The 11,355-nt window shown below is 40.0% G+C and overlaps 2 non-coding genes across 2 annotated transcripts; one reads left to right on the top strand and one right to left on the bottom strand.

The window, feature by feature from the left end:
• Nucleotides 1-4,333: 4,333 nt before the first annotated feature.
• Nucleotides 4,334-4,405, top strand: TRNAA-CGC (transfer RNA alanine (anticodon CGC)). The gene has a single exon. It is a non-coding gene; the product is annotated as a tRNA-Ala (tRNA).
• Nucleotides 4,406-4,701: 296 nt separating this feature from the next.
• TRNAG-GCC (transfer RNA glycine (anticodon GCC)) lies at nt 4,702-4,772 on the bottom strand. The gene has a single exon. It is a non-coding gene; the product is annotated as a tRNA-Gly (tRNA).
• Nucleotides 4,773-11,355: the final 6,583 nt, after the last annotated feature.

Below are 11,355 nucleotides of genomic sequence, written 5' to 3'. Positions count from 1 at the left end.
TTTAATATTCCATGCAAAAGTCCATTATAAAATGCACCAGGTTGTATTACAATTTATCTCTGTGTTCCCCGGTGCTTAGTTAAGCACCCAACATACAGTTTGAGCTCTCTAACCTTATTACAGTTATTAGATACAGTAGTTTCCCTAACAACTGTTGCTTCCTTTTCTTCTACATTCATAAATCATTGTCTTTCATCCTCCATGCTCCCGCTTTCGTGTACCATGTTTTTTTCTTTTTCAGATCAGTTATGCAGTCTGGATGTGTAAACTTTCACTGTCACATTAACTCCATTCCATTGTTAACACATTTTGTTCCCTTACATACCCCCTTTTAAAAACTTGAAGCATAATTTACTTAGAAAACTCATCCACTTTAACTGTGTAACTAAATAATTTTCAGTAATTTTATTCAGTTGTGAAAACATCACCATAATCCAGTTTTAGAATATCCTTTAGAATATCTTCATCACCCCAATAGAATTCCTTATGCCCAGTTAGCTGTAAAGACACTTTTTGAAAACCAATTTCCCACTTGAAATTATAAGCCAGTATGTATTAATTATATGTCTATTGAGAACTGAGTGAGTGCTTAGTGCTATGGGGAATTCATATAGAATAAAATACAATATCTAATCTCAAGGGGACTAGCTAGTTGGTAAAATAAGACCTTGGTTAGACACCACCATAAGAAAATACGTATCCTATTTGCAGCTTTTATGAGTGGGCCAGTACTATAAGACTACAGAGACTCCTATCGTTGAGCAGATCATCTAAATTTGGAAAAATCTTTCATAACCCATATAGATGGATATTTTTCCCCTCCTTTCCTAAACTGACTGACCATTGGTAGTTTCCAGAAGTCTGGGTTTTTATAACATCCCTCTTAAATGCCATCTTAAATATGTACTTTCTTCTGTTTCCATCTATTTGTAACCAGAATCTAATTATAGAATTTGTATCTTTTCAAGTGGGATCTAACCTACTGTTCAATAAATACTTCTAATTCCAAATGCAAATTATGATCACTATGATTTTTTACTTTAGGGTACTTATTGAGAAGAGTAATGTTTATTAACTTTCTCTGAATTAAATGTAACCAGTAGCTTTTTTGGCCCTCAGGTTGTTATTAATGATAATTAACTGTGATGATGAAGAATTACTAATAGTTATGACCCTGAGGAGTAAAATAATGTATTTCAAAGAGCTGACTGTTCCTTTAGGTGTTGAGTAAAGCAATCCAGTCCTTTTTCATCCAGGAAGCCACAAGCACTGGGCAACCCCAGGTACCAAGTGCAGATTGCTCCCCTCCCATCCGTTTTCTAGCCTCTTCTTGAGTCTTTCTAACAGTTTTATTGAGATATAACTGACATAAGACATTGAATTAGTTTACATGTTCAACATAATCATTTGATGTATGTATATATTGTGAAATGATTAACACAATAAGTTTAGTTAACAACCATCACTAGACAGCTCTTGACATCCAAGTAGCCTTCAAGCTGGATGTTAGATTAAACTAGGAGTTTAAAAAGATGTTGAAGAACTTTGATGTATACCTGAAGTTAATATAATATTGTGTTAGCTATATTATAATAAAAATCTTAAAAAATAAACCAAACTAAAAAAAAAAGATATTGATACTTGGACCCACTCCTAGAGTTTCTGATTTAATTTTGGGGAGTTGGGCTCAAGCAAGCATCAGCATTTTTCAAAGGCTCTGCCAGTAATTCTAATGTGCAGTGAGGAGTAAGAACTGCTGCTTAGACTGGGAATAGATATCTTAGCTCAGAGCCAGCTCTAAGGAAAAGATGCTCTATATCTGCTGGACAAAGAGTGCCAAGTGTGGTAGAAAGAATGTGAAAGGTAATGTGAAAACAGTGCCAGAAATAAACGCCACCTGCCTCAAAGTGAGGGTCTAAGGTCAGCCCTTGTTAATAGTGTGTGTATGTGATGTGCGTGACAGAGAAAGAGAGAGACTGACAATGTGGGAAATTTGTCCCCAATAAACAGAGATGTGAGGAGGGTAGGTAGAACATAGAACTGGATTTTTTTTTATTTTTTTTAAATTGTAATGGACATAACAGAATTATATTAGTTTCAGTTGTACAGCACCGTGATTCAACATTTGTATACCTTACAAAGTGATCACCACAAGTCTAGCACCGCCTGTCTCCATACAGTTTTTATGCTGTTATTGACTCTATTCCCTATGCTGTATCTTACATAGCCGTAACTTATTTTTATAACTGAAAGTTTGTACGTCTGAATCCCCTTTCCCACCCCTCCAGTACCCCCCTCCCCTCTAGCAACTATCAGAACTGGAATTTTTAATACTCTATAATTCTGGACATTTGGTCAGCCTCTCTTCATCTGTGAGCAGAGCTGGGGCAGTTTTATATGCATACAGAATAGATGCGACCCAAGAAGTTTTCCTGAAATGGCCCCTAATCCAAAAGTGTGTCTTCTGTTTCATCTTTCCCATCAACCACAGTGGCTGTAAAAAGCCAAACCGAGTCTTTCTTTTGGGTTAGCCAGTCCAGTAAATCAATTTCACATCCTCTGTTGGCTTTAAAACCTGGCTTCATTTTCTTTATCAAATGTGTCTAGTTATGCCTTGGACTGGTAAACTTGAGAGTGAGCATTTAAAGGGGGGCTTTTCTGGCTTTGAATCTAATTTTTTCAGAATTGTCTGAAAAAGAAGTCCCAGAAAGAGAGGGCCTCAGGTGATGGGTAATAAGGCACAACATGCGGAAGATATCCTAAAGAGTGAAGTCACCAGAAGCAAACATGCTTCCTTTTCAATAAACTCAGTACTACAGTTGTAATGTGCACGGGTGAAAACCTTGGGGGTGGAGACATGGCTCTTTCTCTGTTTTCTGATTCAGACGTTCATGTGCTAGGGCCTCAGGATGTAATGCGGAGGTTGGTTTGGAAATATTCTGGCTTGGAGCAGGGCTCCCTAATGACTATCCACTGACGTGGCTTTTTTTTTTCTTCTTCTTGGTTTTTTTTTTGGATATTCTGTATTGTTGTATTATTAGATCAGCATGTGGCTTGTTCTAGTGAAAAACAAAATCTGATTATGAGCCATTATTTGCTTATATTACTATAAGCAAAGCCAGTAACTATTTTTAATCTAGGAGTTGGCTATGAAGCTTGTGGTTTATTCCGTTTTGAAACTTCTGCTTTCTGCCCTGGCTTTTGGCCTGCCGACCGCTTGCTTCATTTTACGAGGGTGCTCTGAGAGCAACCAAGGGAGTGGAAGCTCTAGGCCTTCACTGTGCTACCTGTTGAGGTCAGCCTTACAGGTAGGCTGGAAATGACCTTGACTCAGCTGCTCTGACGCTAAGTCCCCGCAGGGCGTCTGAGGCTTCTCGCCTAGCCTTCCCTTGCGTGTGGTGGAATCAGTTTAAACTGCACCGGGCAGGGCCAAACACACATCTCATTAGGATGCAAGTTAGCTGTCTATTGCCTAGCACGCCAACAACTGGAGAGAGGGCAATTCCCGAGGAAAAAGGACTCGGTACATCTCTTCCTTTGGGGCTGGGAGTACGATTAGTTAAGTAGTTAGGGAAGGTTCAGGGGACATCAAAGGAGGTGTCCTGCGACTTATATTACTATCATATGGTAATGGGACCCGTATCAGATGGGTCCAAGGTGTAAATATCAAACAGAAAACTCCCATCTTGAGCAGGTCCCTCGCCCCGACTTCGTCATCATTTATATATGCTTAAGCATATCTAAGTGGCGGTGTCATTTTCTTTCAGTTTCAGTCCCGCGAAAAAGAAGAGCTTGTTGCGAAATCAGTTGCATCACCAAGAGTTGGCTGTAACCCTTACATAACTCAACGTGTGGCAATTCGGCGTGAACGAGTCTTCTTCCGGGACTGAGGGTTTATTTCGGGGGCGGGGGTTGTACAGAGAAGCCCCTGAAGCTGACGGGTGCGCACCGCTCGGCCTCTGGCAGCACTCGCGGCGCGTGGCGCGGGCTGGGGCTCCGGCGGGGCCGCGTCGGCGTTCGACCCTCTGCGGGGCAGCCGGAGGGGTGCGCGCGGGCTTCTGCCGGCCCGTTGGCGGGGCCGGGTTCCCGACCCCTCCTTCCCGGAGCTCCAGGCTCCCAGCAAGAGTGCTCAATAGCTGGTCCTCCCTGCGTCTCAGACCTCCGGCTGCGCAGGGTCCCGATGCACCACCCAAGCAGCTAAAGATGGGAGCGGGAGTGTAGAAACGTGTTGCAGAAATATCAAAATAAGTTATTAAAAGTCTTAACTGTAGCAATTGGACTAGCGCTATGGAAATTCAATGAATAGCTGTACCAGAAAGAAGCTTCACGGCTGGGGGATGTAGCTCAGTGGTAGAGCGCGCGCTTCGCATGTGTGAGGTCCCGGGTTCAATCCCCGGCATCTCCAAACAGCCACCGTCAATTTTTTTATCTTTATATCCTGTAACACGGTAGTATCTCATTACTGATACGTATTTTTCGCTCATATACTCTAGGGCGCCCAATCTAAAGCAACAGTCTCGAAAGAAAAAAAACAGTGAAGCTCAGAAAAACAGTCCCTTCGGTGGCTCAAAGTATAAGTGAAACTGGAAATTTACCTTTATTCATACGCCTTTGTTTGCATCAAATAAACATTTCGATATCATTATTGAACTTACTTTGGGCACCTAAGACAAGGAAGAAGGAAAATAAAAAACTACTTGTTGCATTGGCCGGGAATCGAACCCGGGCCTCCCGCGTGGCAGGCGAGAATTCTACCACTGAACCACCAATGCTCACGAGTGCAAATGCTTTAAACAGTCTACTAGAAGACACATTTCCATATAAGGCTTGTTTTCTATAATTATATAATATTTGCATATTCACTTTTAGAGAAAGAAATGGAATGCTTCATTAAATTATTAAAAATATTAGGAAAATATTAATATTTACAAAAAATCTCATTAATTTCTGTTGAACTTTATGAGGAGCTTTCTTCTGAAGCTGTCCTTGGTGAAGGAGGCATATAAAATTTTTTTTATATATGTACAGGATTACACAATTATCTAGCTGGATTTCAGACATTTAGATAATTTATAACATCTCTTCCCTTTTGTCTTTTATCATTTTAGCTATTCAGACAAATACGTGATAATATTACGTATTTGGGAGTAATATTATCAGGGATTGGGATAGGGATGAGAGAGCAGCGAAGGGAAACTGGGATCCTGAACCAAATTATAAGGCTAAACTGAAATTCTGTGATGTGAGCTGGGAAATTTAAAGCATTGGTGATTCTAGCCAAGTGACCTAATTCTCTAAGCTGCCCCTTCCCTGAGCCTGATCCTTTATCCTTAGTTTCCATGGAAAGTAAAATTGCAAACCATACAACAAAGACATATGAGGGGGAGAAAGTAAAGTGAATAAAATGCACTTATGGAAATGAATCTAAACATAAGATAGAAAGCTCTGGTTTTAGTCATCATTGGCCCTTTATCATTGGGAGGGAAATTTCTACCAATTTGCAGGATCTTTGATGGCCAAGGAGGATTTGGGGTGAAAAAAAATACGAGAAAATAATAGTAAACACAGAGCAGTGTCTATGTGCTGGGCTATGTAAGTGTATTTATTACACATGGACTTCACCCCAGTGAGGTAGATATTACAATTACTCCAAGTTACCAAATGAGAAAATTGAGGCTCTTAGCAAGATTGGGGCACATGTAATATCACAGTTTAATGTCTAGATATTTAGCCACCACCTTATTTTCCTATAACAGAATAAATCATTGTGTATTTGCCCCAGAAATACTGCATATATCTCATGACATTATGTATCAAGAATAGTAGAGTGAAGTTAGTAAAATATCATAAAAGGCTACTGAAATAATGTAAGAACTTCTACGTTAAGATTATTTTGAAATGACTTTTAGTATGTAGATATAGAAAAAAAATTCAAATTACTTTACAGGCTTATAAAAACATAAAGATTTTTAAGAGATTAGGGAAGCAAGAAGTCTAGACTATAATTCTAAGTAACCTGTGGAAGAACAAGTTCAGATTATTTTACCTCTCCGGACCTCAGTTCTTTAAAATGAGAGAACTGGAGGAGAGATGTGGCTTTAGAACTGCATTCTGAAGGGCTTTAGCTTCCCAGAAGGCCTTAGGGCCATTGGCTAATGAGGCCCCACCTTCCTTGCTGGGGTGGGGGGCAAGGCTCTCACTTCCACCACCTCATTTTTAAACTCTTCTATTTATTTGCATTTGTTTGATGGGTTACAAGTCTGAAATAAAAATAAAACTTTGAAAAGCCCTGAACTAAATGACCTAAGTTCCTCTGAACTCCAAAATGTTATGATTCAAAATAAAAAACAATCTTAAAAAAACCCTCAGTGTGAGAAACACTACCAGAAGTTTAAAACAGGTGGAAGGAATAAAATAAGAAGATGATCTAATGGCAAATATTATTAGTGGCCTACCAAAGGCTATTTTGCTTTCTTTCTTACGAAAAGTTGGGACCAGTCTACCTAGCTCCAGGGGAAAAAGTGGTACACTAAGCCAGTTGTCCCATTTTCGTTTCCAAAGATTGATATGGGATGGGTTTGTGATAGTTCCTGCCAATGAATGAGAAGTATAGTCAGTCAGCTGAGAGCTTCTGGGAAAAGATGGAAGATCTCTTTTGCTCTCTTTTTCTTGTTTGTAACACTGTCGTAAGAGGTATAATGCTTGGAGTTGCCCAGCCATCTAGCGACTTGAAGGGAGACTGAGGATGAATCATCAGAAAAATGGAAAGAGACACTGAACCATCCCGGGATTTTCTCCATTCAGACTTTTGGTTAGGTAAGATAATGAAAGGTCTTTATTGTTTAAGCCCTGTTTGGTTGGACATTTTGTTACATGCAGCCAAAATCATGCAGGGTGTGTGTGTGTGTGTGTGTGTGTGTGTGTGTGTGTGTGTGTGTGTGTGTGTGTATGTCCCCAGCAGTTCATACACTTTCAGATACAAGTCCGGAATAAGTCTTCTATTCTGTAGAAAACTAATAGCTTGAGGTTTGGGTAAGGCTACCTTTCCCCTAAGCCTCTGTTTCTCTGTCAAAATGGTAAGAATGTAAAACAGGTTTAACCAAATGTTTTCCCTCACTACTGTGCTTAATTTAGAGATGGATATGTGACCATAGCAGGAACAATGAGAGTTCTTACGAAAACTTTCTTGCCAGAGCTATAAACAAACACTGCCTTTATCCTGGGCTGAACAAACAGGTTGAACGTATAACTGATATTGCTCATGCCATCTTGCTTGAGAGGGAGGGCGAAGGCGGAAGGGAGAAGGAGAAATCTCTAATGTGACATTGAGCCCCTAGAAAGCAGCCATGCCTTACTGGAACAAACTCTGAAATTTGTGTTTATTTGAGTGAGCAAGTTGTCCTTAGACAATAAGTTGTCTTTTTTTTTGTTGTTGTTAGTTTGAACAGTATTGTATTACTTGCATCTGAACAACACAAATATGAGAAACTAGTTTTACCCCAAACATAATAAATGTAGAGAACTCATTAACCCAAAATGTGATAGGCTGAAAATATCAAAGTCTAAGCAAAGTTTTAAAAAATTCATCCGTGGTAGAATTACAAAGAGACAATAAAACTCATGAGAAAAGTTTGAAGGACTCATCCCTAGTTTGTTGGAATAATGTTAATTCTGTAGCAAGGGAAGCCACTGAAGCCTTTTTTTTTTCCAGCAGGAAAAGGATCATTTGAAGGGATGATCTGACGACGATGTGTTAGAGAAGTGAATAATAATAGAAACTGAAAGCTAGAAATTCACCTAGGAAGTGGTTATGATAGAAGTGGAGAGGCAATGAGGTTTTGAACCAGGGTGAGGTTCTAACATGAGGTTCATGGCAAGACAAAAGGACAAAGAAAAATGAATATAGAAATCTAGTTTAAGTGACTGGGAGAATAGTGATAGAATGTCAGGAAGTCAGGAGTAGAAAGGCCTGGAAGTAAAAGGATGGTATACAGTTTTTACTTTTGGAAATACTGACACGGAAGTAGGGGGAGATGCCTACTGAGCAGTTGACATTCAGATATGGAGAATTCAAGGCTAGAAAGGTGGAGTTGGGAGCCAACTGCACAGAAGTGAAAGGTAAGAATGTAAAAGTGGAGGAAATCACAGAGAGAGATGAGAGCTGAGGGCAGAGCCCTCGGGAGGTCTCTTCTAGGGCATGGAAAGAGTTGGGGAGCCAAAGGCAGAGAAACAGGGGAGTGAGGTGTCAAGGAATCTGTGGAGACATGGCTTCTTCAGGCAGGCAGAGCCCGCTCCACCTTGTCTAATCCCCAGTAACACATCATGACAAATGCATGTATTATTATAGTTCACAGATATACTCTGTATTATTCCTGTTTCACATCAGAGATGTTGTGGCAGACAAGTGCTTTTGTTATTGGTATGGTCAAGCATGAAAGGATCACAAAATGGCCACCAGTGCCTTCTGGGTGGCACATATGACAGTTTCCCTAATCTGCTGTGATCCCATGCTCTGATGAGCAGCACCCACTGAGTTTGGCAGAAAAGAAGAAAACAGGGAGTGCCATGAAATGTTACACAATCATGTTTCTTAGGAAACCTGGTAGTTGCGACTGCCCAATAGGGCAGGCAAAGGATTGTAAGTTGCATCATAGCACCTTGGAACACTTGTTCAAGGCACCTAGTCCCTGGTTGGTTTTGGCTCACTGTGGAAAGGTGGCCAGATTTACATCATTTGAAGAAAGCAAACCATTAAGAAACAGAAATATTTCATATAATACACAGCCACCAAAGCAATGACTTTTTTTTTTTTCAACTTGTGAGTGATTGTATTGATTTAATACACACAGCTTATTTCTGTCCCAGGTTACAAACTAGCCCTGGGGAAATGGTGGAGCCAGTCATTTGGATTGCCCTTTACTGGCTGGGAATTAAATCATTACTTATTCCATTTTAGAATCACAAGTAGTACCCCAAGGCCTACTTTCCTAAGGATTAAAAGCAAGGCATGGAAATGAAGAATCCAGGTGTAATTCTCAGATGCATGCAGATGTTGAGAATGCAGCAATTTTTCCTGGAAAGCTGTCACTGCAGAATCATCCTGATCGTGATAGGCTCATTCCTTGTCTTCCAGTGCGTCTCAACTAGTCGACACGTCTGATCTTCCCCTTTTAAAATGGCACTGAAGCTTGGCTTCCCCCTCAAGCCCATCCCTCCTGCCCAGTGCAGACCCGTAGCAGCTCATTCCCGAGGCTACCTGGGAATCCTCTGAATGCCTGTGCCGTTCTGCCTGCTGCTACCGGTTGAATTTTCTCCCTCCCCCTCCTGCTCATACCCTCCTTCCCTTTCTCTTTCTGTTTATTATTTCCTTAGTTTGTGAAAATTCAATCATTCCTTTATTGCTGGTTCAAGGATTGAATTAATTTCAATCCATACTAAGTCCTCAGGGTGGAGGAAATGTGGGTGTGAATTCTTTATCCTTTACTTGGTAGCCGTCGCTGGGTACAGCATTTCTTTGAGTGCTCTTGAGCAGGGTCCCTTGGCCACCTACCATCTAGTGGCAGAAATGGCTTTCCTCCCCCTTCCCAAGTGCCATCTCTTCTTCCTCCCTAGTCATTTGGTCTTTTAAAATATTTTTTTTTCTTGAAACTTATGTAACTTTACTAACCATTGTCACCCCAATAAACTTTAATTATATCTATCTATATATAGAGAGATATATATACCCATTTTCTCATAAGTAATGCATGCATGTGGTGCAAAATTCAAAAGGTATAAGAGTGTGCATTAAAAAGTATGTCTTCATCCCATTCACCCCCTATTAACAGGTTCCCTTTCCTAGAGACAACCAGTCATCAGATTCCTGTATTTCCCTCTATAGATATTCCCTGTAGATACAATTACTGCATTTTACTTTTATGTACAAATGATATATACCATGCTTGCTGTTGTGCTCATAGCCTTTTCTTCTTTATTTTTTTTTTCAGAAAAATAGATCTCAGAAAATTTTTCTTCTAACTCTACTTAGAGCTATCTCTTTCTTTTTAATGGCTCTGTGTTCATTTGTAACTGCCCTTTACAGACTAAGAATTAAAGCTTATTTAGTCCATCTTGCAATCACTCATAATGCCCTCAAGGCCAAGTTTCCTAAGGATTTAGAATCAGGACATGGAAATGAAGAATCCAGCTGTAATGCTAAGATGCATGAAGATAGTGAGAATGCCCACTGCATGAAGGTGCCATGAGGACATCAGCCAGTTCCTTAGCAGAGGACATTCAGCCTGTTTCTGATATGTTTGCTAGTAGAAACAACACCGCAATGAATATCCTTGAACAAATGCCATTTTGCTCACATACGAAAGTATTTGCAGGAGAAATTCCTTGAAGTGCAACTGGTAAGTCAAAGGGTGAATGCATTTTACATTTATATAGACATATATCGGAATTCCTTCCCACAGAGGTCTATATTTTTTTAAATATTGCTTTCATTATATTACTGCTTTGCTCACAAACTTCTTTAAACCCTAATTCCAACCACATTTTCTAAACCTTGCTAGCTAGCTTCAGGGCGAAATTCTTCAGTGTGGAGCCTGTGCTGTCTCATAGAACTTCACACTTGGTTTAATGTTTTGCTGTCACCATGTTGTAATTCTTAATTTTTGAATAAGGAACCCTGCGTTCTCATCTGGCACTGGGCCCTAAATATTATGTAACCAGTCCTGGCTGGAGCCTCCAGACTCCCCAAGTTCCAGGCCCATTTTACCTAGTGCTGTCGTACATTCCTGCTGCTCTCCTTTATGCACAAAACACAGCTTGCTCTTCCCTTCTAACAACAGTTTTGTTTAGGTCACTTTCTCCATTTGGAACATTTCTTCTTCTTCTCTGTGCATCTTTCAAAGCGTAGTTTCAACCTTATCATCCCCTGGGAAGCCTATTCAACTATTCCAACCATCTTGTTTTCCTTTTTCTGTCTGACTCCAAAGCTCTGCCTCTTCCACCCTGCACCTTGCTGCTTATCAGTTCTGGTTCTGCCCCTCACACCCCTTTAATATTATTTGTTAAATGGTAATCTTATTTATTTTATTTATTTTCATAAAGTGAGTCATTTATTTTCTCTAGGCCTCAGTTTCCTTGCGTTTAAAATGAGGATAGCGTTCTAGATCACCAAGATTCTTCTCAGCACTAATAATCTATGAACTTTGTGTACTGCTTTGAAGGCGATGAGTGTCAGGTTGTAGAGAAAATATACAAGTTTGTGTAAGTGAAACAAACACATAGTTGAGTTGTAAGAGAAGTTGTAGCAGAGTAAATTGGAAAGATATTATTAGACATTTTCTCATTAAAATTTTAAAGTTA

The sequence above is a fragment of the Hipposideros armiger genome, unplaced genomic scaffold (genome assembly GCF_001890085.2).
Source record: "Hipposideros armiger isolate ML-2016 unplaced genomic scaffold, ASM189008v1 scaffold_30, whole genome shotgun sequence".
NCBI classification, from domain to species: Eukaryota; Metazoa; Chordata; class Mammalia; order Chiroptera; family Hipposideridae; genus Hipposideros; species Hipposideros armiger.
The sequence above is the reverse complement of the archived record's forward strand: the minus strand, read 5'-3'. Positions and strand labels throughout refer to the sequence as shown.